Source organism: Camelus dromedarius, chromosome 31 (genome assembly GCF_036321535.1).
Source record: "Camelus dromedarius isolate mCamDro1 chromosome 31, mCamDro1.pat, whole genome shotgun sequence".
Classification (NCBI taxonomy): Eukaryota; Metazoa; Chordata; class Mammalia; order Artiodactyla; family Camelidae; genus Camelus; species Camelus dromedarius.
The window spans coordinates 18,386,748-18,414,113 of record NC_087466.1 but is presented as its reverse complement, the minus strand read 5'-3'; the positions used below and the strand labels follow the sequence as shown (position 1 = coordinate 18,414,113).

Here is a 27,366-nt window from a genome sequence, read left to right as displayed (position 1 = left end):
TTAAATGAGTGAACTGTATGTGAATGATATCTCAATAGAGCTGTAATCATGATAATAATGAAGATATTGAGAAACAGCACCAAAAAAAAAAAAAAAGTTAATGCAGCTGGAGTGTGGCCAGCAAAAAGCAATTAAAACAAGACAAGCAAGGGTGGGGAGAAATTTTAAGTATCGGAGACAGTTTAAAAACTGCAATTCTTGAGAAAGACTTGTCTTATTCTGTGCCAGCATAAAGTAAGCTCCCAATAAATGTTTGAGTGAATTCTTTCTTCTGAAAGACAGAGAAGGAATATGATATTGAAAAAAATAAGGAAGTAAATAGGGTACACATGAGTTCACAATTGCTAAATACTTGAAATTGGGACGTCCTGAAACCTGAGAGGCATTTTGTGCTTTAACATCATACTTGTTCAATAAAAGAGGCACATTATGTGATCAAATTTTTTTCTCTATTTCAGACTTTGTATAATGGCACCCATCTTTCAATTGTGTACTAATTGTACCAATTGCAGTTCAAGAAAATGTGATCTGTTGCTAACATAATCATTAACGGCCTAATATTTTGTATTTCAGAGTCAAAAAGTATTCCCAAGACATGTGGGATAATTTCTTGCAGCTTACCTACTTGCTTATGATGTAATGAGGCTGTTTGCTGAGTTTGTCTTTTTAATCCTTCAAAAAGTTACTTTATTGAATTCACAATGTGCTGTAAGTGAATTAAATAATTTCAGAACCCTTCTCAAATTCAAGCAGCAGCAAAGTTTTGTTAAACTTTTTAAAATTACTGAATAAATGGTTTTTCAATATCATGTGTACACTTTAGAAAACAGGATGGAAGGATTGCAATTTTTATTCTAGTAACAGATTATCTCAAAAAAAAAAAAGTCATGGAAGATGACATGAGCCTTTTTGCAAAGCTGGTTAGCAACTTGCTGTACTAAGCCATTTCTTATTTTGGAAAATTTCAAATATACATGAAGTAAACAGAATAGTGTAATGAACTCCCATGTATCCATCACCCATTTTTAACAATTCTCCACATTCTGCCTTTCTTGTCTCATCTCCAGCCCTTCCATCTCTCCACCCCACCCACCCCTCATCTGAGTTAAGCTGCATCATTAGATTAGTGCATGACTCTGGTTGCTTACATATGAGCCAAACAAAAGTATGGCTTGGATCTGGTTTGCTATGTTGTTTATCCTTGGTCAGCTTCACAAGGTAATTCATCCATTCATGGTAATCCATCTTCTTTGTGGCTCCTCCTTAAATTTCATGACTTAAAACACCAAAGGAACTCTCCATCATCTTTTAACCTGAGTTTGCATATGCCAAAGTTGTAGACAGGTCATCAAATCTACTCACAAGTAGAATAAAAAACCATCTCTTCATTGGAATGCTTAATCCGGGTCTTATCTGAATCTTGGTTGCCTGATTGACCTCTGCTACAGTAAAAATGGTTTCAACAATATGCACTTTTTTTTTTTTGGACAACAATACTGCACTTTAGAGAAACATCTCTGCAGCTGGAGAACAGATGGTTCCACAAAATCATTTTGTTCTGGGCTCATAGAATCTTTTTGGAGTTCTCTCAGTGAATTATTTTGCTGACTTGAATATATAACCCTTTTCTGCCTTCAATTTCTTCATCTGTAAAATGGACATAATGATTATTAACTGGGCATCTTTGGTCTTATACTTTGCTGAATGGTTGAAGAATCCTGATACAGAAAGCGAAACAGAAATAGAACTTTAGTTTCCACAGAGTGAAACAAATAACATAGGGCCATTTCACATTTCTCTTAGGTAAGTTGGAGCACTTTACAGGCTACCCCCTTCTCCCCCAGATGCTCCTGAGTAGGCAGAAAGGAGACAGGATTTTCTTTTCATGGCTTGGGAAACTGAGCCACAGAAGTGAGCCCTCTTGCCTGAGGCTTATGAGGCAGTGAAGAAAGTTAGACTAGCTGCCAAGTCTCCTATCCCCAGCCCAGTATTATGCTCACCTGTATTACTATCCTTCTAATGAAGAGACAGACCTTGCAAAACAAGTTAATTCTTGTGCATTACATCGGCCTTCACATAGAACCTCTTTATAAACATTATACAGTATTGGGGAAACCATTCACCTACCACTGAAATGTGGAGTTGGTACAATTTCTCCCTGGTATTGATACGTCATATCATTTGATATATATTAAGCATCCACTGTGTCCTAACCACCGAAAAGAGGGACTCAGTCCCTGTCCTCATGGAGCTTAAATGGCCATGATGAAAGAGAGATGTCTAAAGTGGTGTATTTGTTTCCCGGGGCCACCGTATCACACCTCACAAATTTGGTAGCTTAAAACAACAGATATGCATTCTCTAACAGTATGGAGGCCAGAGGCCCTGCTTTCTCCAAAGGGTCTGGGGGCGGACCCTTCCTGGCCTCTTCCAGCTTCTGGTGGCCCCAGGCATTCCTTGGCTGTGGCTGTATGACTCCAGTCTCTGCCTCCTTCTGGCCTTCTCTATACCTTCTTTTTCTTTTCTTTTTTCCTCAGTTGCACCGAGATGTAATTCACATATAACATTGTATTAGTTTAAGGCATATAACGTCTCTTTTTATGAGCACATGGGTCATTGGGCTGTGGGGGTGAGTGAAATGGGTGAAAGAAGTCAAAGGTACTAACTTCCAGTTATAAAATAAGTAAGTCATGTGATGTAATGTACAGTATGGTGACTATAAGTTAATAATAAGTACTGCATATTGGAAAGTTGCTAAGAGAGTAAACCTTAAAAGTTCTCATCACAAGAAAAAAATTTTGTAACTATGTATGTGATGGACGTTAACTAGACATATTGTGGGGATCATCTTTGCAATATATACAAATATCGAATCATTGTTATACACTTGAAACCAATGTTATATTCAATTATGCCTTAATTAAAAAAAAAAAAAGGACACTGGTCATTGGATTTAGGGCCCAACCATATAACCCAGGATGATTTCATCTTTTTTTCCCCTTTTCTTTTCTCAATATTATTTAAAAAAATTTTTCATTGAAGTGTAGTTGATTTGCAATGTTAGTTTCAGGTGTCCAGGAAAGTGATTTGGTTATAAATATACATACTTATTTTTTTCTTTTCAGATTCTCTTCCATTATATGTTATTACAAGAAATTGAATATAGTTCCCTGTGCTGTACAGTAGGTCCTTGTTGTTCAGGATGATTTCATCTTGACATCCTTAAGCACAAAGACCCTTTTCCGAATAAGGTCACATTCACAGGTTCTAGGTGGACACATCTTTCTGAGGGCCACCATTCAACCCACTATAAAGGGTGAGACTGCTAAAGAAAGAGAAATATGTATTCAGTATTCTACTGAATATTCATTCTCTAGCTTTAAGACAAAATTCTACAAAACTGAAGTAATTTTATTGATCATGCATGTGTTAAATACTCTAGTGTATATCTTTTTTAATTGAAATAAATTTGACATACAACATTGTGTGTAATGTGTACAGTCTATTGATTTGATACATTTGTATTGCAACATGATTGCCATTGTAGCATTTGCTAATACCTCTATCTGTCAAATAATTCGCATTTTTTTCTAGTGTTGGGAACAATTAAGATCAAGTCTCTTAGCAAGCTTAATGTCCACAATACAGCCGTTGACAACAATCACTGAATTGTGTATTAGGTCTCCAGGACTCACTTATCTACTAGTTGCAAGTATGAGCCCTTAAACATCTCTCCCATTCTGCTCTCACCACCCTCTCCAGCCCCGGTAACCACCGTTTTACTCTGCTTTCAAAATTTTTGGCTTTTTAAATTCCACATATAAAAGATAACATACAGTACTTGTCTTTCTCGGTCTGATTTATCTCACTTAGCATCATATCCTCAGGGTCCATTCATGTTGTTGCAAATGTCTTTCCTAGTCAAACACCCCAGAAGTGTCTCCATCTCTGTCCCTTTAAATGAACCTCGTCAAACGTCCTATGATTCTCCCAATCATCATGATGCTCCAGAGAAGGAGCTTTCTTTGACTGGTAAAGCAACTTCCTCCCCCACCAGGCGTGATAGATTAAAAAAGTTCTTTAGAACAGAGACTATCTCTCTGCTTTTGTTCTCTGCAAAACCAAGCCAGTGCTTTCAGCCAAGACTCAGTGAACAAAAGGCCCAAGAACACTAGGGGAAGGGGGAACAGAGGGATAAACAGATTGGATGTGGACAGAGATAATATTTGGTGGTGATTCAGCTCGCACGGCCATGTGCCCGTCTGCGTCATCAGGTGGTGATAGTTACTTTAAGGCCTTCAGCAGCGAAGGGGGGTGACACGGTAGCACCAAGCGTGAAACAAGTACAACCAGTCGCCAAGTGACGATAAGCTGTACCCAGCCATAGTGCTGGGAACGACCTTCCCTCGCATTGTGAAACCCATCTCATCCCATGTGTGCTTTCTGGTTGCCGACTTCCTGGCCTTATTGTCTAAGTTTTAAGAGAAGTCTTGGTTTTCTCGTAGCAAACTCTGTACCAAGTGCGCTAAACAGGAACGCCCACCAAAAGAAGATGACATACTGTTCTGTTGGTTCTGATTTTGCGGTTGGCTTTATCCCTTTGATAAGTATGTAAGTTTAAAAAGCTAAAGCTCTAATCTGTTCTTAGAAACAATGATCAGTACATACATGTAAACTAAAAAAAAGTGCAGTATATTGTATATATGCATTTACATGCAATATGATGTATTTGTGCAGTCAAAAAAAATAACATGAGGTATCATCTCACACCAGACAGAACGGCCATCATTCAAAAGTCCACGAATGATCAGTGCTGGAGAGGGTGTGGAGAAAAGGGAACCTTCCTACACCGTTGGTGGGAATGTGGTTTGGTGCAGGCATTATGGAAAACAGCGTGGAGATTCCTCAAAAAACTAAATATATATAATATGATCCAACAATCCCACTCCTGGGCATATATCCAGAGGGAACCTTAATCCAAAAAGACACATGCACCCCAATGTTCACAGTAGCACTATATACACTAGCCAAGACATGGAAACAATCTAAATGTCCACTGACAGATGACTGGATAAAGAAATTGTGGTATATTTATACAATGGAATACTACTCTGCCAAAAAATAGAATAAAATAATGCCATTTGCAGCAACATGGATGGACCTAGAGATTGTCATTCTAAGTGAAGTAAGCCAGAAAGAGAAAGAAAAATACCATATGATATCATTCATATGTGGAATCAAAAAAAAAGATACCATGAACTCATCTACAAAACAGAAACAGACTCACACACATAGTAAACAATCTTATGGTTACCGGGGAAAGGGGGTGGGGAAGGGATAAATATGGGAGTCAGAGATTTACAAATGTTAGCCATTATATATAAAAAATAGATTTTAAAAAATTTCTTTTGTATAGCACTGGGAACTATGTTCAATATCTTGTAACAACCTTTAATGAAAAAAAATGAAAATGAATATATGTATGTATATGCATGACTGGGACATTGTGTGGTACACCAGAAATTGACACATTGTAATTGACTGTACTTCAGTTAAAAAAAAAAAGTCTTGTCAATCTCTTCATTTCTCACTTTACAGATTCTCCTTGGATGGCCTTACCCAGCCCTGTGACTCCAGACACCATAGTCATTCTAAGGAATTCCACATATAGATCTGCAAACTATTCTCCTGAGACCCAGACCATACACATCTTCACCTGCCCATCAAATCTGTCTGCTCATTACCCACTTCCCTTCCACCTCTGCTCCTTCTTCTGGGTCCCTGTCTTGGCATATGGCACCACAGCAGAGACCTAGGAGTGACCCTTGACTTATCCCATGTCTGGGCAATCCTGTCTCCTACTTTCCACTCAACTCCATCCAATTCTCCAACCCCTCAGGCATGACCCATGCTCGGGCCAGATCTCTTCCTTTTTTGCAGCTGCATATTCACTGTCTCCCAGCTGTTAGGCTTGCCCACTCCCAATCCATCCTCTGCTCTGAAGATGAACTGCCTTTCTATACCATAAATTTGACCTTATCTTTTCCTGTTTAAAATCCTTTGGGCCTCCCAGTGGCTTCATGTTAAAAATAGCTTTACAGGGCCTTTCCTGTTCTGTTCCCTGCTCATCTCTCCAGCCTCACCTCACAACCTCTGCTCCATCCATACCGAACTGCTTGCAGTGCCTTGCACTCTCTTCTGCCTCTAGGCCTTTGCACGTGCAATTTCTCTACTGGAAGGAGCTGAAAATCCCAACCCTCTAATCACTTGGTCTTGGTGACCAGCCTCATCTATGGGCCCCACCGGAAGTTACATCATTAGCATAAACTCAGGTGTGCTCAAAAGGGGCTCCTTATAAATAACAAAATTCTGACACCACTATCCCTCAGGAAATTCCAAGGGTTTTAAGGGCTCTGTGCCAGGAACCTGGTGATTTATCATACTACACAGACATTCACCGACAGACATCCCCGACAGGCCTCAGTTACCACATTCAGAATAGGCTTCCAGGCTAACAATGTATGAAAAGTAGAAGTCAACTTTCCCCACCCTCTTGAGAAGTGCTGGCAGGATCAAGAAGGCAATAAATGAGAATAAGCCTCCTTCTAAAGGTCATCATAAACCCATTTATTAAATCTCTAATTGTGTGTGGTGCTATGCTGTGCTAAATGATTCACAGAGGGTTAGTTAAATCTTGCCTCTCCTCCCTAACAGTTAACAATCCGAGGCAGACAGGCTGACGCTCATTCACATTACAAATTGGACAGACACAGTGGAATACAGACATTGCCAACTCATAAAGGAACAAGATAAACATTTAGAGATGGAGAGGTTCAGCTAGTTAAGATAAGGAGAGTTGTCTTGAAAATTCCAGTTTCAGGCTATGCAGGATGAAAGGCTCAGTATTGTTCTCTTTTCTCCACCACCACTTTCATTTACGATCATATATGAATATATACCTGCCTCATAATTGTTCTATAAAATGTCAATCTTTTTGTCCATCTTCATTCTAAAACCCTTATACCTTCTGGGGTCACAATGCTTGTAGCAATTTTGTATAGATCATGATTTCAACTGATATTCCTGAACAGACATCTTGACTGTCTTTGCTAAAACAAAATAGCCTTTTCTTTTGAGCACTGTCAGAAAGATTTGCAAAGCAGAGCTCTTTTGACCTTGCATTGAAGATCTTTTGTTTCAACAGACTCAATTCTATTTGATTCTTATCTCTTCTAATTTAAGGTAACTTGATTTAGAATGATCCCTTATTTGAATAGTTTTTTCATCATTTGACATTTGAAAAAAAAAAAACTTTCTTTTGAAGCAGGATGAATCCTAGGTGAAGTTTAAAGCAAGGAGGAAGGATAGATTTAAGAAAGGAATGCTATATTATTTGAGATATAGCATCTTTTTCAATGAGCCACAACTGAAGAAATAACATGCATGACCAAAGTAGCAGACAGTCACATTTGATGTTAAGTTACTTATAATCCACTATGCTTTTAACTGTTATTAAGATCTTGTCTGTTTTGACTCTTATATTCTTCCCTCCTGAATCAGGATCATTTGGTTTTAAATAACTGACCACAATATGCTTGAGCCAAAATGTGCAGTGGAAAGTATTAACTCAACTAAACAGGCCAATCCAGCAAGACTCCTTCAAGCTAAGCTTAACGTAGTGCTCTCACACTAACATCAGGGCACAAATTATTCCTCATCATTTCTCAGCTCCACATTCTTCAGGTGGACTCCATTTTCATGCTGGTTTTCCCAGGAGGTCTCTAGATGGCATCCTCCCGCTAGGAAGCTGCACCCTTTTCTGATTTCTATTCAGTAGGAAACCATTTTAAACAAATATCCAGAAACTGAAACTGATTGGTCTAACTTAGGTCACATGCCCATCACTGAACCAATCACCATGGCTGGAGAGTAGGAGCCATCTGTTGGCTGAGAGTGGGACCATTCCATCCAACCACAGGGTCCAGAATTTCCTAACATATCTAAAGATCGTTAAATAGAAGAATCCTTCCCTGAAAGCTTCCGAGTTTTCTTTTCAACTACTTATGTGGTAGTGACACCCTAAGAACAGAGTTCCTGGAATTTGCTCTTGTCACTTTTATCTCTGGGTGTGAACCTAAAGTCCCTAAGTGGAAAGCTGAAAACTCCAAAACTAACACTGGGGGGAGGAAAAAAACCACGTTTCAAGTCACTCTGAAAATTATCTTTGAAATGGCTTTAAATGCCTGGTTGAGTAACGTGTAGTTTCTAAGTTAGGCAAAGGGGTACTATAAAAAATGCTAGCAGGTATACATGAACATACATATATTCATTGTCATGCGCTACACTGGAATTTGACATAACATTGTAAAATGACTATAACACAATAAAAAAAAAGTTAAAAAAAATGCTAGCAGGTAAATGACAGTAAACCAAGTTTGATTGGTTGATAGATTTTAAATGGGTGACCTCTGTTGTAATCCCTGGCTTTTTAAAATTCTTGCCCAACCTCTAAAGCACTGCTCTCCAAATCTTATTTCATGTCTAAGAATAGAAATATCCTAGAAAGCTGACCTAATAGGAAGCATATTTCTTAGTTGTCTAAGACCGATGCTCACCTCTACTCTGATCAGAAGAGAGGGCAGTGAAGATTAGGATACCTTTCAGAAAATGTCATAATCTTTATCCTCTACCGAATCACCCTGGCAGGGAAATGAGAATGATCTTGAGCAGAGTTATCTTGCTTGGAGAGAGTCAATGTTCTTTTAATGTTTTCTTCCTTCGTTCCTTCCTTCGTTCCTTCCTTCCTTTTTCTGCTTACAAAATAAATACACATTGATTGTGGAAACTATGGAAAAGTATACTTAAGGAAATTAAAATCACTCACAATACCACTACCTAAAGATAACTACTGCTAGTATTTTGATGTCTACCCTTTGACAACTATAATAGCCATACTTAATGTTTACTGAATTCTTTATATATGCTAGGTGCTATGCTGAGCATGGGAATGAGGATGTTATTAAATTTCATCCTCATAATCACTCCATGAGGTGCATGCTATTATCCCCATTTTATACGGAGGGAACCTGACTTTTCTCTATGCATGTAGATCCATTCTTAGAAATCTGGTATTGGAGTATATGTATTATTTTCTATTTAGAAATATATCATGGATATTATCCCAAGTCATTAAATAGTTTCTACAAAATAATTTGGCTGCATATGCATTCTTCCCGTGCGTGAACCATAACTTCCTGTTGATGGACTTTAGGTAGCTTTTGCTTTTTCATTATAATAACACTATGATGAACAACATATTTATAAATCATCATGAATATTCACGGCTATTCTCTAAGGTTAAATACCCAGAAAGAGAATAATGGAGTCAAAGAATCAAAGCATTTTTTAAGGTGCTGATGTGCATTACTAAATTTGTCCAGGGAAAGAGTATATCAATTTGCTTGCTTTTTTTTCTTTTTTTTTTTTTTTTTGGTTGAGGGAGGTAATTAGGTTTATTCATTTATTTGTTCTTAGAGGAAGTACTGGGGATGGAACCCAGGACCTCATGCATGCTAAGCATGCGCTCTACCACTTGAGCTATACCCTCCCCCCTCAATTTGCTTTCTTATCAGTCTTGATAAGATTCCCTGCATCTTGTTTAGCACTTACTCATCAATTTATTTAAATCTTGTATTTAAATAATGGCATCTTTCTTGTTTTGATTGCATCTCTTTTATTTTTGGTAGAGTTGAACATTTTTTCATCAAACCAAATATTGTAGAGTCTACATATTTGGGGGCAAATAAATCTTGTAACAGATGAACAGGTCTTCAACCTTGCTTGATTTGGAACTGACTCCTGAATATGAAGAGGTAGCTCCTATAACTGTCAAATCTTAAATAGCCATATTTTCAAATATCTTCTAAAATATACTGTGTGTACATCCCTTAAGTTTTTTCTTTTTACTGTCCCATGACTAGATCAGACTCTAGTTCTTAATAAACAGAATTCTTCCACTCTGCTAATGGCATTTGTTTCTCCCAGAAAACAGACACCCTGGCAAGCAGCTCAGGGTTGGGATAAGCTGGATTCTATGGGCAGTGGCAAAAGTTTAAAGAATTAGCATTTCCACTCCTAGGGACACACCTAAAAGAACTGAAAACAGATACTCAAACAAATGTTTGTACATGAGCATTCATAACACTATTCATAATAGCCAAAAGATGTATAACCCAAATGTTTATTAACTGACAAGTGCATAAATAAACAGTGATAATGGAATATTTTACTGGGATATTTTATTCAGGCATAAAAAGGAATGAAGTATTAACACATGTTACAACATGTATGAACCTTGAAAACATTATGCTGAATGAAAGAAGCCAGACCCAAAAAGTCACTTATTATATGAGCTATTTACATGAAATGTCCAGAATAGATAAATCTACAGAGACAAAATGCAGATTTGTGGTTTCCAGGGAGTGAGAGGAGGGAGGAATGGGCAGAAATTGCATAAAGGGTCCGAGGTTTCCTTTGTGGGTGATGAAGATTTTGGGAACTAGGTAGAGGTGATCGCACAATGTTATGAATGTACCAAGTGCCACTGAATTGTTCACTTTAAGATGGTTAATTTCATCTCTTTTTTTTAGAAAAAAAAAAAAAAAGAATGTTTTCCCTTTCATTTTGGCTTTGTCACAAGTTTTATAAGCACTCCAATAGAGTAGGGGCACCAATAATATTCAAACTATTTTCTTTTCCCTAATACTTCTACTCTCAATGCTTATTTAATCACTAATCATTTACGTGTAGAAAATTACTGGCATCATGTTTTCCAACTTAATTTCCTCCTTAAGGCTTTCCCTGGGGGAAAAAAAGTGACTGATGTAATTTATGTTCTCAGGATAATTTGTGCTTGACAAAGAAGAATCAAATCCAGAAGCTTACCATTTCCCCACTATTACTCTAGAGTGGCTGTAGAGGAGGTAAGAGATTGGTTGAAACTGACATTCAAAAACAGCTTCATTATCAACCAGGGGAAAAAACAAAATGTTCAATCATCTCTCCAAGACTTGTGCTTCTCATCTGTTTGCCCAACTGATTTTTCTGTTTCAGCATTTATACTTAGATTGTGTATGTGTGTAATGAATATTTATCATTTGTGCAAGAGATATTAGTAATCAGGTGTATCGTAATGTACCCCGAAATCCGTTGAGAGGAAAGCCCCTATGTTCGGTATTAGTCTCCGCTCCCTCCTCATCTGCACGTCCTCTCTACTTCCTGCCCATTCCTCAAATCTGGCCCACTCCCTTCTCACTCTGCATGATACTGAACAAAGGGTGTTCAGAAAATATTTCGGAATGAATGAATAAATGAACACAGATGTGCCAAATGAGCGTCGAAGTCCTGCTCCATCAATTCCAAGAAGGAAGAAGTAATTCCAGCTGGGGTGGTCAGGCAGATTTTCAATTCCAGTATGTCTAGGTTTCTGGAGTAGATCCTGAAATAACCTGACCCATTGCGTGCCTCCAGGCTTCCTTTTTACAGTTGTCCTGGTTGCTTCTCCTGCAGACACAGAGACCAAATCCCACTTCAGGTAAAACAAAAGAAACTTACCACCCTATCCTTCAAACTGGCACCCTTCCTAATTTGTACATATGGCTGATGAAAGGGCTCCCTCACCTCAAGGTTTAAGTTTGGGGAGTAATTTAACATTCTTCTTGAACATCATTAACTCCTGTGTAACATAGGCCTACCTGGGAGATACTGCACAGTCAGTTCCAGACCACTGCAGTAACGCATATGTCATATTTTTTTGTTTCCCAGGGCATATAAAAGTTATGGTAACACTATTTATAGTCCATTAAGTGTGCAATAGCATTATGTAAAAAAAAATGCACATACCTTAATTTAAAAATACCTTACTGCTAAAAATGCTAACCATCATCTGAGCTTTCTGTGAGTTATAATCCTTTTGCTGGTGAAAGATCTTGTTGATGGCTGCTGACTGATCAGGGTGGTTAGGGTGGCTGTGACAATTTCCTAAGATAAGACAACAATGATGTTTTCCACACAGATCAACTCTTCTTTCATGAATGACTTCTCTGTACCAGGCAATGGTGTTTGATAGCATCTTACTCGCAGAAGATCTTCTTTCAAAATTGGAGTCAATCCTCTCAAACCCTGCCACCGCTTTATCAACTAAGTCGAAGTTATATTCTAAATCCTTTGTTGTCATTTCAACAATCTTCACACCATCTTCACCAGGAGTAGATTCCATCTCAAGAAATCACTTTCTTTGCTCATCCGTAAGAAGCAACTCCTCAAAAAAAAAAAAAAAAACAAAAGGCAACTCCTCAGCCGTTCAAGTTTTACCATGAGATGAGATTGCAGGAATTCAGTCACATCTTCAGGCTCCACTTCTAATTCCAGTTTTCTTGCTATTTCCACCATATCCTCAGTGACCTCCTCTACTGAAGTCTTGAACCTGTCAAAGTCATCCATGAAGGTTGGAATCAACTTCTTCCAAACTCTTATTCATGTTGCTATTTTGACCTCTTCCCACAAATGTTTTTAATGGCATCTAGAATGGTGAATCCTTTCCAGAAGGTTTTCAATTGACTTTGCCCAGATCCATCAGAAGAATCACTATCTGTGGCAGCTACAGCCTTACAAAATGTATTTCTTAAATAATAAATCATGAAAGTTGAAATGACTCCTTGATCCATGGGCTGCAGAATGGACACTGTGTTATCCGGCATGAAAACAACATTAATCTCATTGTACATCTCCATCAGAGCTCTTGGGTGACCAGATGTGTTGTCAATGAGCAGTCATATTTTGAAAGGAATCTTTTATTCTGAACAGTAGGTCTCAACAGTGGGCTTAAAATATTCAGTAAGCCATGTTGTAAACGGTAGTGCTGTCATCCAGGCTTTGTTGTTCCATTTACAGAGAAGCATCGGCAGAGTAGATTGAGCATAATCCTAGGATATCTGGAACGTAAAGGAGCATGGGCTTCACCTGAAAGTCACCAGCTGCATTAGCCCCTAACAAGAGAGTCAGTCTGTCCTTTGAAGCTTTGAAGCCAGGCATTGACTTCTCTTCTTTAGCTATGAAAGTCCTAGATGGCATCGTCTTCCAATATAAGGCTGTTTCGTCTACACAGAAAATCTGTTTAGTGTAGCCACCTTCATTGAATATTTTAGCAGGATCTTGTGGATAACCTGTGGCAGCTTCTATACCAGCAGTCACTGCTTCACCCTGTACTTTTATGCTATAGAAACAGCTTCTTTCCTAAAACCTCATGAACCAACCCCTGCTAGCCTAAAACTTTTCTTCTGCAGCTTCCTCACCTCTCTCAGCCTTCACGGAACTGAAGAGAGTTAGGGCTTTGCTCTGGATTAGGTTTGGTTTAAGGGAACGCTGTGGCTGGTTTGATCTATCCAGACCATGAAAGCTTTCTCCGTATCAGCAACAAAGCTGTTTCACTTTCTTGTCACTCGTGTGTTCACTGAAGTAGCACTTATCACTTCCTTCAAGAACTTCTCCTTTGCATTCACAGCTTGGCTAACTGTTGGGCATAAGAGGTCTAGCTTTACAATATGCTTTCCTTGCTAAGCTTAATCATTTCCAGTTTTTGACTTACGGTGAGAGACGTTCGACTCTTCCTTTCACTTGAACACTTAGAGGCCATTGTAGGATTATTAATTGGCCTAATTTCTTTTTTTTATTAATTAGTTTTTTTAGGGGGAGGTAATTAGGTTTATTTATTTAGTTTTAAAGGCGGTACTGGAGATTGAACCCAGGACCTTGTGTATGCTAAGCGTGCACTTTACCACTTGAGCTATACCCTCCCCACTTAATTGCGCTGATTTCAATATTGCTTCTCAAGGTATAGGAAGGCCTGAGGAGAGAGAGAAGGATGGGGGAACGGCGGGTCGATGGAGCAGTCAGAGCACACACAGCATTTATTGGTTAAGTCCGCTGTCTAATGTAGGAGCCCAAAACAATTACAAAAGTAACATCAAAGACCACTGATCACAGATCACCATAAGGAAAATGATAATAATGGAATGGAAAAGTTTGAAATATTGTGAGAATTACCCAAATGTGATACAGAGACATGAAGTGACCAAATGTCGTTGGAAAAATGGCGCCGACAGGCTTGCTTGATGCAAGGCTGCCACGAAACTTTGATTTGTAAAAAAATGCAGTGTCTGCCAAGAAATGAAGTGGGGCACAATAAAATGAGGTATGCCTGTGTCTTCCTTCAAAACATCTCCAGGAGAGCCCTCTTTCCTTCCACTTCTGACTTTTAAAGATAAATTATACAAATAATGCATGCTATTTGTAGAAACTTGGAAAATGCAAATATATACATATATATATATATACACATGCACACACGTGCTATGAACTTGAATGTATCCCCAAAATTCATATGTTGAAATCCTAACTCCAATGTAACTATATTTGGGACAGGGCTTTTAGGAGTTAATTTAGATTAAATGAGGCCACAAGTGTTGAGGTCCTAATCCAGTATGATTGGTGGCCTTATAAAGAGGAAGAGAAATCTCCCCACCCCGCTCCTGGCCATGTGAGGACACAGCAAGAAGGAAGTCATCTGAAAGTCAGGAAGAGAGCTCTCACTAGAGACTGAATCAGCTGGCACCTTGATCTTGGACTTGCCAGTATCCAGAACTAAGAGAAAATAAATTTCTGTTGTTTAAGACACCAAGCCTATGGCATTTTGTTATGGCGGCCGGAGCTGACTAATACAACATGGAAGAAGAAGAATGATATTTTTCCAGAATCTTTTAACCCCCCAAAAAACTGCTGTTAACATCATTTCCTTCCAGATTTTCTTCTTCCTTCTCATCCAACAACTATCTTTGCAGTCTTGTGTACTTGTCCTCCCGTGCTTTCCCCCTCCTTCCCAAATTATAACTTTTATTGGACTTAAAATGTTTTCCCTGATCAAATTCACCCAACTCTGCCTACACTCGAGGCCTTTTTTGTCTGAATTCCTTCAGCATGAAGTTGGAAGAGACATAAGAAATCTTCTTGTCCAAATCACTGCAAGAGCATAAATCCACACTAGTATTTTTTTGATATAAAATAAAATGGCAACAATTTGTGTCGATTGGGAAAATGCTTGTCTAAATTAGTGAAAAGTCTGAGTTACGATAATCTTGAGAGAGAAGTGATTTGAGCACATTCAAGTATGTGAAATAACTCTAAATAAGCCAAACAAAATTTAGGAAAATTGAAATTCTTGGAAATTTTCTTTTATGAAGAGATAAGTATGATTTCCCCTGCATTCAGTAATAAGTTTATGTTTGTACAGTGCTTTATCATTTTCAAAACACTTTGCCTTTATGATTTATTTTCATCCTCAGTCGCAGAAGTAGGGGAGGCAGGTATTACATTTTCCTTTTTAGAGGTAATAAGAAAACTAGTGACTGACTTGAAATGGGTCAAAAATCATCCAGTTATCAGTTTCTTAAATGCAATAATAGTAACAGCTAACATTTATTATGGTTTACTAAGTCCCGGGCACTATTCTAAGCACTTTACATGTATTTTCTTATTTAATGCTTATAATAACCCCCGAAGTTTCTATTATTTTTACTCCCATTTTATAGACAAGAAATCTGAGGCAAAGAGGATTAAGTAACTTGCCCAAATTCCCAAGATAGTAAGTGGTGGGTCAGGCAGTCTGATTACAGGTCCTGTGCTTTGAAACATGATCTTAAAAGTAGTAGGCTTGCTATAGACATTTCAGAAGAGCAGAGATGTTATATTCCAAGCAGGTTAGATGTCTGCTATGGCCTAGTTTTCACAGTTCATCTACTTAAGAGTTGCTTCCCATGCAGTGAGAGAGCAGTCCTCAGAGCCAACTGTCCAAATAAATGCAGGATTTGAGGACCCCTGATTAACGATGTTTAACTGTACTTCATTTGCACGTAGTATTCCACATTTGCTGACAGTTTTCGCACTCGTGACAATTTTTTCCCCCAGCTAGACTGAGTTGCAGATCGTGACCTCTGGTTTCTTGCCATCCAATATAGTGCTGTGTTTAAAATTGCTTCTTGCCCCATTGGCTGAGAGGAAGCAAGGCAGGGATTAGGAAATAAAAAATTGGGGCCCTACTTTGCCACCAAATAAATGAGTGACCTCAAGGCTTCAGTTTCCTCATTCTATAGGCCTCAAATTAATTATGAGAAGACCCCAGCAAGTAACTTTTGTTAGAAAATCAGGTGTTCATTTTTTTTTATTGTGGCCAAATTCACACAACATAAAATTCACCATTTTAACCATTTTTAAAGTGTGCCATTCAGTGGCATTTAGTACATTCACAACGTCGGGCAACCATCTAGTTCCAGAACGTTTTCATCTGGATATGGGATATCCAGAACAGGGAAATCCACAGAGATGGAAAGTAGATTGGTGGTTGCCAGGAGCTGGGGAGGGGGAGTAATGCGGAGTGAGTGCTTAATGAGTATGAGATTTCCTTTTGGGGTGATGAGAATGTTTTGGAACTAGACAGAGGTGATGATTGCCCAACATTATGAATGTGCTAAATGCCACTGAACTGTTCACTTAAAATGGTTAATTTCATGGGATGTGAATTTCATCTTAATTTTTCTTTTTTTTTTAAGGAGAGAAACTAAATGTAGCCTTGTTTGCTCAACAGCAAAGCACTTCAAATGTGGACAGAGATGATTTAGATCAGTTAATGGGATAGCTCCATATGAGACCCCACCCAGCCTAATGCCCCCATTCTATCCACCCCACTGTATCCCAAGATGTTGACAGTGGAGACCAGTCAGACTACTCATCAGGACCTTACTTCTCAAAGTGCGGTCTGAGGACCAGCAATCTCAACATCACCTGGGAGTTGGTTGGTCTTTCAGAATCCCAGGCTGCCCCCAGACCACCTGAATCAGAATCTGTATTTTAACAAGCTCTCCTGGTCATTCATATGTACTTCAATGTTTGAGAAGCACTGTTACTGGAACACTGAAATGTTACAACCTATCCCACCTTTGGGAACTATATATATATACATATACATATAATATACATATACATATAATTTCACTTTTCTACTGAAGATGCATTGTACCCTGACTACTTGCTTAATTAACACGTTCCCACTCGTCTTTCATTAGCATTCTCCCCTAAGGCATCAGAAAATATATCCACTATCAAAAGATTTACCCATTACTTTTAATGAACTCAGCTTTTGGGAACAATAAGAGTCTTGACAATCCAAATCACATACCAGAGGCTAGAAAAAGTTAATGTAGCTTCCACATCAGCAAAGGAGATTGCCTTCTTTTGTGAGATGTGGCCGAGTATATTCAAGTAATAAAATGTTGCAGAGTATGGATGGATTCTAATTGGATGGTTTTAAAGGGGCTGTTCTCTGGCCTGGAGTACCCACTTCTGCTGTGTGATTTGTATCTGTCTGAGGCACTGCCTCAGTATCCCAAACTTGAAAATGGAAAGATACCAAGTCAACAAAACTATATGCACATTTTCACTAATTTTATGGTAAAATTTACTTTCTCTCAGGAAAGATCCAATCATTAATATATTTAACAAATATTTTTCCTATGTCAATTATATGTCAGATGCTGCTATGTGTGTGGACATTCAGCAGTGAGCAAAGATAAGGAAAACATACCAAAGTGGCAGAGAAATTATCACTTGATTGTGATATGATAGACGGTTTCACGTTTTCTGCTTTATCCTTTCCTATATTTTTTAAGTTTCCTACAATAAGCATGTATTACTTTTATAATCTGAAAAATATATGGTTATGTAAACATTTTAAAATTAAAGCCAGTGTCACGTTAATGTTCACTATCAGTTTAATTTGAGGGTAGGATAGTGATTTTTAAAGCTGTTAAACTATTATGCTTTTCTTAGTTTTTCTATTGCAAAAACTATGTAAATACTTATATCCTGATCAGGACGACACGGTTAAGTATTAACATGTGCCTGATAAAAAGTGGAAATTGACCTCATGGCTCTTTCTCGCACGTGCAACAGGGAACTAAAGAGACGTGTTTTTCACGTGCATCTTAACCCAGCCTGGGTAATTTGCAGTTAACTAACACTATATATGTATAAATATACAGATATGCAGTCATAATGACTGTAAAGTGAAATAACTCAACCCAATTAATTTTTAAAAATTGAGGTAAAATAACACACAACAAAACTCACCATTTTAAAATGTACAATTCAGTGGCATTTAGCACATTCACAATGTTGTGTAACCATCCCCTCTAATTAACTTCTAAAGCATTTTCATTGCCCCAGAAAGAGACCTAATGCCCATTAAGCAGTACTCCCTTTTCTCCGCACCCCCCCCCCCGCCCCCGCGCCACTGCTTTCATCTCTGTGGATTTGCCTATTCTGGACATTTCATATACATGGACTCATACAGTATGTGGTCTTTTGTGTTGGTTTCTCTCACTGAGCATAATGTTTTCAAGGTTCATACATGTTGTAACACGTATCAGTGCTTTTTTCCTTTTCATGGATGAAAAATATTCCATTGTATGGATATACCACATTTTATTCATCCATTCATCAGTTGATGGACATTTGGGTTGCATCTATATTTTGACGATTGTGAATGCTGCCGCTGCAAACATCTGTGTACAAGTTTTGCCTGGATATATATTTATATTCTCTAGGGTTTATACCTGGGAGTGGAATTTCTGTGCTATATGGCAATTCTATGTTTAGCTTTTTGAGGAACTGTCAAACGTTTCCATTCCCATCAGTAATGTGTGGGTGTTTCAATTTCTCCACATCCTTGCCAACATTTGTTATTGTCCATCTTTTTGATTACAGATATCCTAGTGGGTGTGGTTGTCCCTGTTTATGGCTTGTCTGTGTCTGAACTAGACTATGACTTCAGTGAGGGTTTGAGTTGAATTTGCCTCATTCACCACTATTTTACCAGTGTCCAGCTAAGTGCCTAGCACATACTAGGTGATAACAAAATATTTGGTGAATAAAAGAACTGACAGCCACTCTTATTTCTGTGTTACCCTCCTATACATTTCCTCTGGCATATATAAGTTTTGTCAGGGCTGGTCAGAAACATCTTTAAACATAAAGCAGTTGATAAATGGAATAAATTTTGGTGTTGCAGTTCCCAAGTCTAGTTTTTACTTCATAAATTCTTCATACAGTGATATTAATAATGGTTTTAGAAGAATTCTAAAATTTCTTTTGCTTGCTGAGGATTTATCAGTAATGCTCTTGGCATGAGATATTGACTAGGCTGAACAGCAGCTTGCTTTCTTTCTTTTTAAAATTGAAGTACAGGCAGTTTACAATGTTGTGTCAATGCAGCAGATTTCTTAAATTCCTGTTCCAAAGGCTACTCCTCTCCAGGTGTGGAGGGTGGGCAGCCAGGCCAGACACACATCATAAATATATCCATGTATCTTTAATACACTCTGTGAGCAACTTAATCTCATTTTTTCTCTAGAATAATGGGTTTATTTTCTGAAACTTTTCTCTCTTCTTAAAGATGTCCATTCTTTAATTCATTAATTGACACAAATTGAGGTCCTGAAGAAGTTTCCTTTTTTTATGTCATACGCACAAATGAATAAAGTACCTGTCCACAGAACTTATCTTTTTTTTTTTTTTTTTGAGGGGGAGGTAAAGAGGTTTATTTACTTATTTTTTTAATGGAGGTACTGGGGATTGAACCTGTCCACCGACCTTAAAATGAACAGGGTATTAGAGAAGTTCTCTGGCAACTTAATTGCTTTTATGGTTCAAGGCCTTTAAGAGCCTGAAAATAGAGAATGAAAGAATCACGCAGTTTTTAAGATTGAATGAATAATGCCCGGAAGTTCCAGAAGCTTCTGGGAAGGATGACCTCCAGGGCCTTGGCTGGGAGGCATGAAATCACTTTGAATTTTCCAATAAGCCTGGCTTGACAAGTACTGCTTAATCCTTCCCCCAAGCTTCAGAGCAAGTGAAACTTTAGCTCAAGTATATATTTTATCCTGAACTCTAGTAGAAATAGACATGTTCTTAAAGACTAAGTAAGAAATTCCATGATGTTCTGATCAATCTCAGAGAGTCCAAAGTTAAGTTCTGACTTTGATTCCTAATGTTATGAAGTTTTATTCACAGCTGAAGTGAGAGAGACATTTTGGGGAAAGAATTAAAAAAGGAATGAAGATACTAAATTTAAAATGATTAAATTTAGCTCATGTTCTGAACTAAACTGTGTTCCCCTCAAATTCACATGTTAAAACCCCAACGTGATGGTATTTGGAGATGGGTCCTTGGAAGGTAATTGGTTTAGATGAGGTCAGGACGGTGGGCCCCTCAAGATGGGACAAGAGTCCTTGCAAGAAGAGATACCAGAGAGCCCCTCTTCCTACCATTATGAGGATATGGTGAAAGGTGGCCATCTACAAGCCAAGAAGGGAGCTAGCACCAGAAACTGAATTGGCCTGCACCTCAATCCTGAACTTTTCAGGCTTCAGAACTGTGGGCAAACAAACTCCTGTTGAGGAAGCCAGCCAGTCTGTGGTATTTTGTCATGGCAGCCTGAGCAAACCAAGACAGCCCCTGCGTGTATTTATATAATTGTTCGGTGAGATTAAACACAAAAAAATCAGTCATAGCTATTCCTCTTGGACCCAATTCTCCCTTTGCCTAAATAAGCTGAGGTTTAAGGGGATGAGAAGGAACAACCTCTAGTAGATTGCACTTCTGGCCCCAGTTCTTTACTTTTCCCTCTATCCCTACTTGATGCTGTGTGACTTTGCAGCTCCTCTTGCCAAAGAGGCGATCTATTTCCTGACACTTGGATCTGGGCTGGCCTTCTGCTTTAGCTAATAAACTGTGAAAGAAGTACTGCTGTGAGCCACCACTGAGTTTAGGAGTCTAGGACATAATTGTTTCCATTTTCTCTCTTGCACCTCTGGCTCCTCTGTGAGAACATTTCTCCAGGGTAGCCTGCGAGAGGAGGAGAGACACACAGAGAAAGCCACTCCCATTGTTCCCAGTCACATTCACTCCAGATCATCCAGTCAGCCACGCCTCCCATCTGTGATTGAGCCCCAGAGAGATTAGCAGGGCTCCCCAGCTTACCACCCCAGATGTGCAAGCAAACATGCTTCTTGTTACAGCTTCAAGGTTTTGTAGTTGTCGTACAGCATTATTGCTACGGTAGAGAGCTATGCATTGCCACTATTTGGCGTTAGATGATCATCAAACATTACAGAGCCAGAAACTTTTGCAAACTGAAATGCACAAAAACTTTTATAAACTGAGGAATTAATCATCCTGCAAAGAAAGAAAAGCAATGAGTCAATGTAGTTTCTGCTTCTATTATCGAAAGCAGACACTTCTACTGGAAACTGCCATTAAGTTGAGCACTGAGAATGAGTCAGGGTGTCTGCAAAGAAATGAAAACTGTGAGTGTAAAATGTACTCATATACTTGTGTAAATTATGTAATGTATATCATCTTTTGCTTACTAGCACCAAGAGATATGGGAAGTAGGTTCAAGCAAACAAGTGTTGAGAGTTAACGATAGTAATGTAAACTCAACCTCAGTTAATTAATTTGTTCATTGATCCCTCCAGGTGCAGACGGTGATGTCCACTTTGGATGAAATAGGAGGTCCAGAGAAAACAAGGAGACTTTCTTTCCCCAGGGAGCAAGGTCAATTCAGTTCATGAGCTTTGAGAAACTGGAATGTTACCTTGGGTCTGGAAATGCTTAGTGATGCTTGTCAGGCTAGTGATCAAGTTTCCCCAGCAGCTCAGTTAATAACCCAGAACCTTCTGAATTGATTGAGCCCTGAGACTCTGCATGACTCTCCCAAAGCTGGGGCTCATTTTATTTAATAGGAGAGATTTTCTTCCCTCTCAGCCAGATTTTCTTGAATTATCAAAAGAAAGTGTTTATGCATGCACACGGGAGACCTGGTTCACACAATATATTTTCCTTGTTCAGAGCAATCAGAGCAATTATCTATTTCCTCTAACATGATGTCTTAGAAATGCACAACAGCTACGGTTAGGGTTTGTCATTTTCAGAAGTTTTGTAACTGATCAGCACGTAAAGCCTGCATTCTGAGACACTGCTGGCTTTTCCATCTGTCTTGGGAGCTGCAGAAGGCGTGCCGGCACTTAACTGCTGGTGAGCTACTCTCAAATGAGCAACGGGGAAAACTGGTTCTACCTGGAACAGCTCTCCTTGGGGAATATGGTATTCAGAGATACATGAAATCATGGATATAGTCATCCATTACTCAGAACAACTTAAACATCTTTGATGATTATTCAGTTCTTTCATAATCATGACATTGCAAATCATCATTCATCATTAATTAGCAAGCTGAGGTCCTGATTCTCATTAAAATTGGCCACCCTCATTCATTGCTGGTGAGAATGTGGAATGATGTAGCCATTGTGGAAAAGAGTTTGGCAGTTCCTCACAGAGTTAAATGTAGAGTCATCATATCCCACAAATTCCATTCCTAGGTATATACCCAAGAAAACTGAAAGCATACGTTCACACAAAGACGAACGTTCACAGTACCTTGATTCCGAACAGCCAAAAGGTGGAAACAACTCAGACACCTATTGACAAATGAACAGATACGCAAAATATAGCCTGTCCATACAATGGAATAGTATTTAGACATGAAAAGGAATGAAGTACTGACACATGATACAACATGGATGAACCTCAGAAACTTTATGCTAAATGAACACAAAAGACCACATATTGTATGATTCCACTGATAATGCAATGTCCAGGAGAAGCAAATCCATACAGTGAGAAAGTAGATTAGTAGTTGCCAGGGGCTAGAGGAAGGCAGGAAGAGGAGTGACTGCTAAAGAGTATGGGGTTTCTTTTTGGGGTGATGAAAATATTCTGGAATGCTTGCAGGCTTCTTTTCCCAGCTCCTGAGTCAACTGGCTGGGTTGAGTTAATAGGAGACTCTGGAAGGAGATGGGAGGGTGGGAGAAACGGAGAAGTCATGGCATTTCTTACCCTCGCTCTTTCTCAGGCAGCATCCTCCTGCAGTGGCTGCATTGACCCGCAGTCCCGACTCCCACTCAGTGGTCTCAGCTTCTGGGCTCTGGTAACCATCCCTTTCCTTTGTCCCTTCTGTGGTGGCATCTTCTTGTTACTGCTAATATCTATCCCATATGGCTTCTCAAATCTTCTATCACCTGTGGAGCCAATTTTCTGTATGATTTTCCTTTTGTCTGAAACATTTAGAGAGGCTTCTATTTCCTGCCTGGACCCTTCTAAGAGCTATGCCAACTTTCATTCCTCCCAGTAGTATTTGAAACTGCCAGCTTTCTCCAAACCTTATTAATGCTGTGTATTATCATCATACGATGAATGGGGAGTTATTACTAATGTGTATGGGTTTTCTTTTGGGGGGATGAAAAAGTTCTGGTACTAGAGAGTAGTGAAGGTTGCATATCATTGTGAATGTACTTAATGTCACCGAATTGTACACTTTTCATGGTCTTAATAGTAAATTTTATGTTGTGTGTTTCTTTTGCCACAGTAAGATTTTTAAATAAAAATGGAGAGTAACAAGCCATAGAATTTTAGCACTGCAGAGGACTTAACACATCATCCAATCCACACTCTTCATTGTTAACGTGACTGGCTCAAGTTCCAGGGAAAAAGAATCCCTGAATCACAGAGCTAGTTAATTTCAAGGCCAAGACTAGAACTTGGGCGCTCTGATTCCCAGGCCAACTTTCTTCTCATTTCATCAATCATGACTCTGTTTGAATCTTGTTTTCTCTGACTGTCAGGAGAATACTCTGTGACTGAGGAAAGAAGGCAGACAGTCTCTGAATAACACATAGGATGAGATAAAGGCTCACACAGGAACAAATCAAGGAGCCTGAAGGTCTTTCTGGGGACTAAACAGTTCTGGCAGGATGAACTGCCTTCAATATTTTCAATTATATTTTAATAAAAATGACTTTAACTGCAAGAGCCAAAAACCCTTCTCAATAAAGCTAAAGCAAAAAATCAAATAAAACAAAACAAAAAGCCCAAACCAGACCAACAAACATTTGCAAATTTTTTATGGTTACGGGATTATCTTCTAGGGAAGCTTATCATTGACAGAGCTGCAAGAACCAGGGTCTCAAGATGGAAACAGAACTCAGTGGACCAGAGCTGTGAGATGGTAAATATGCTTTTACATTAAAACAGAAGGGACCATCAAAGACTTAGAATTGCCAAAGCATTACTGAAGAGAAAGAAAGAGGCTGGAGGAATAACTCTCCCAGACTTCAGACAATACTATAGAGCTACAGTCATCAAGACAGCATGGTATTGGTACCAAAACAGACATATAGACCAATGGAACAGAATAGAGAGCCCAGAAATGAACCCACAAACTTTTGGTCAACTCATCTTCGACAAAGAAGGCAAGAATATACATTGGAATAAAGACAGTCTCTTCAGCAAATGGTGTTGGGAAAACTGGACAGCAGCATGTAAAACAATGAAGCTAGAACACTCCCTTACACCATATACAAAAATCAACTCAAAATGGATTAAAGACTTAAACATAAGACAAGATACAATAAACCTCCTAGAGGAAAACATATGCAAAACATTATCTGACATACATTTCAAAAATTTTCTCCTAGAAGAAATAAAAGCAAGAATAAACAAATGGGACCTAATGAAACTTACAAGCTTCTGCACAGCAAAGGAAACCAGAAATAAAACAAGAAGAAAACCTACGGAATGGGAGAAAATTTTTGCAAGTGAAACCGACAAAGGCTTGATCTCCAGAATATATAAGCAGCTCATAGGACTCAATAAGAAAAAAATAAACAACCCAATCCAAAAATGGGCAGACCTAAACAGGCAATTCTCCAAAGAAGACATACAAATGATCAAAAAGCACATGAAAAAATGCTCAATATCACTAATTATCAGAGAAATGCAAATCAAAACTACAATGAGGTATCACCTCACACCAGTCAGAATGGCTGTCATTCAAAAATCCACAAATGACAAATGCTGGAGAGGCTGTGGAGAAAGGGGAACCCTCCTACACTGCTGGTGGGAATGCAGTTTGGTGCAGCCACTATGGAAAACAGTGTGGAGATTCCTCAAAAGACTAGGAATAGACTTACCATATGACCCAGGAATCCCACTCCTGGGCTTGTATCCAGAAGGAAATCTACTTCAGGATGACACCTGCACCCCAATGTTCATAGCAGCACTATTTACAATAGCCAAAACATGGAAACAGCCTAAATGTCCATCAACAGGTGACTGGATAAAGAAGATGTGGTATATTTATACAATGGAATACTACTCAGCCATAAAAACCGACAACATAATGCCATTTGCAGCAACATGGATGCTCCTGGAGAATGTCATTCTAAGTGAAGTAAGCCAGAAAGAGAAAGAAAAATACCATATGAGATCGCTCATATGTGGAATCTAAAAAACAAAAACAAAAACAAACAAACAAACAAAAACAAAGTGTAAATAAAGGACAGAAATAGACTCACAGACAGAGAATACAGACTTGTGGTTACCAGGGGGGTGGAGGGTGGGAAGGGATAGACTGGGATTTCAAAATTGTAGAATAGACTACACTGTATAGCACAGGGAAATATACACAAAATGTTATGATAACTCACAGAGAAAAAAAGTGACAATGAGTGTGTATATGTCCATGAATAACTGAAAAATTGTGCTGAACACTGGAATTTGACACAACATTGTAAAATGATTATAAATCAATAAAAAATGTTAAAAAAAAAAAACAAAAACAAAAGGGGAGGGCATTTGCAGCAACATGGATGCACCTGGAGAATGTCATTCTAAGTGAAGTAAGCCAGAAAGAGAGAAAAATACCATATGAGATCATTCATATGTGGAATCTAAAACAAACAAACAAAAAACAACAAAAACAAAGCATAAATACACAACAGAAATAGACTCATAGACATAGAATACAAACTTGTGGTTGCCAAGGGGGCGGAGGGTGGGAGGGGATAGATGGGATTTCAAAACTGTATAATAGATAAACAAGATTATACTGTATAGCACAGGGAAATATACACACGATCTTATGGTAGCTCACAGAGAAAAAATGTCTCAATGAATATATATATGTTCATGTATGACTGAAAAATTGTGCTCTACACTGGAATTTGACACAACATGGTAAAATGATTATAAATCAATAAAAAATTTTTTTAAAAAAAGGGGGAGGGGATACAAAAATAAACTGAGGGAAAGAAATAAGTTATTTAAGTATTCAATTTCTTGCAAACAGCCAGTTTCCCCTTTTACAAATAAAAGACAGTTACATAGAATTGTATATGGTAAAATGTCAGAGATGTATGTCTAAAATATATGTAATTGTATGTCTAAAATGTAGAGTTCTCAAAATATGGAAGTTAGGTCTTGAATTCCAAGCTATCAATGACTTCTTTTCTGGCCCAGTTATTTACCCTATATGCGCCTGCTTCCTTTTTTGTTTTTGTGAACTAAAACCACATATTCATTCATTATTCATTAAACACATAGCGACTGAGACAACAAAAACCAGGCATTAGGCACAGTGTATACGTGAATATACCCAAAATTGAATAGCATGCGGTTTTACTTTCCAGGGACATGTGTTTCAAGACTTGTGCAGAAGGCAAATCATTATTGGTAGTAATTCTGGGTGTTGAGAAGTAAAAGTCTTGGGAAAGGTACAGAAGGTTAGAAGGGGAGTTGTGAAAAATCAGATTGAAAACACTGTCTAGGAATTGATTTTGAGGGCCATGAATGCCAGAATGTAGTATTAGATAGGAAACAGATTCACCACACAAAGGTAATATTATCTTCTATTACACGTAAGAATACATGGCTGCTCGCAACCTGGCCTGGCTGTCTACAAATGGCATTTGTGAAATACTGAGGGAAAAAAAGTTTATTCACGCATTAAAAAAAGAACTAAATGAGACTTCCAAAGTTTGAGTTTAAAAGTTAACATAATGAATTAAAAACAAATTTTAAAAGTGTCAGTTTAATTTCGTTACTTTTAAACGCAATCATCTTAAAATTCAATTTTAGTTATTTTCAAATTAAACGAACAAATGAAGCAGCGAACCTGGCCGTTCAGGCCTTGTCTTCATGCGTCGACCTCGTTTCACTCGGTGCCAGGCCACGTCGAGCCGGAACGTGCTCTCCTTCCGCAAGAGTTTCTGTAGGGACTCAGTCTTTAGGTGCACTGCCTTTGCCTCACCCGTCACAGTACCACTGAACATTTTGATTGGCTGTAGCCCTCCCATGTGCTTT

At 38.5% G+C, this 27,366-nt stretch overlaps 1 long non-coding RNA gene across 2 annotated transcripts; it reads right to left on the bottom strand.

Moving 5' to 3' along the window:
- Positions 1-8,569: 8,569 nt before the first annotated feature.
- LOC105102508 (uncharacterized) lies at positions 8,570-27,320 on the bottom strand. 2 transcript variants are annotated; one of them, XR_004133607.2, is made up of 3 exons: positions 27,179-27,320; positions 23,065-23,246; positions 8,570-8,810 (listed from the first exon to the last, which is right to left on the bottom strand). It is a non-coding gene; the product is annotated as an uncharacterized LOC105102508 (long non-coding RNA). The 2 variants fall into 2 exon arrangements; XR_838386.3 differs by lacking the exon at positions 8,570-8,810 and adding an exon at positions 10,656-11,562.
- Positions 27,321-27,366: the final 46 nt, after the last annotated feature.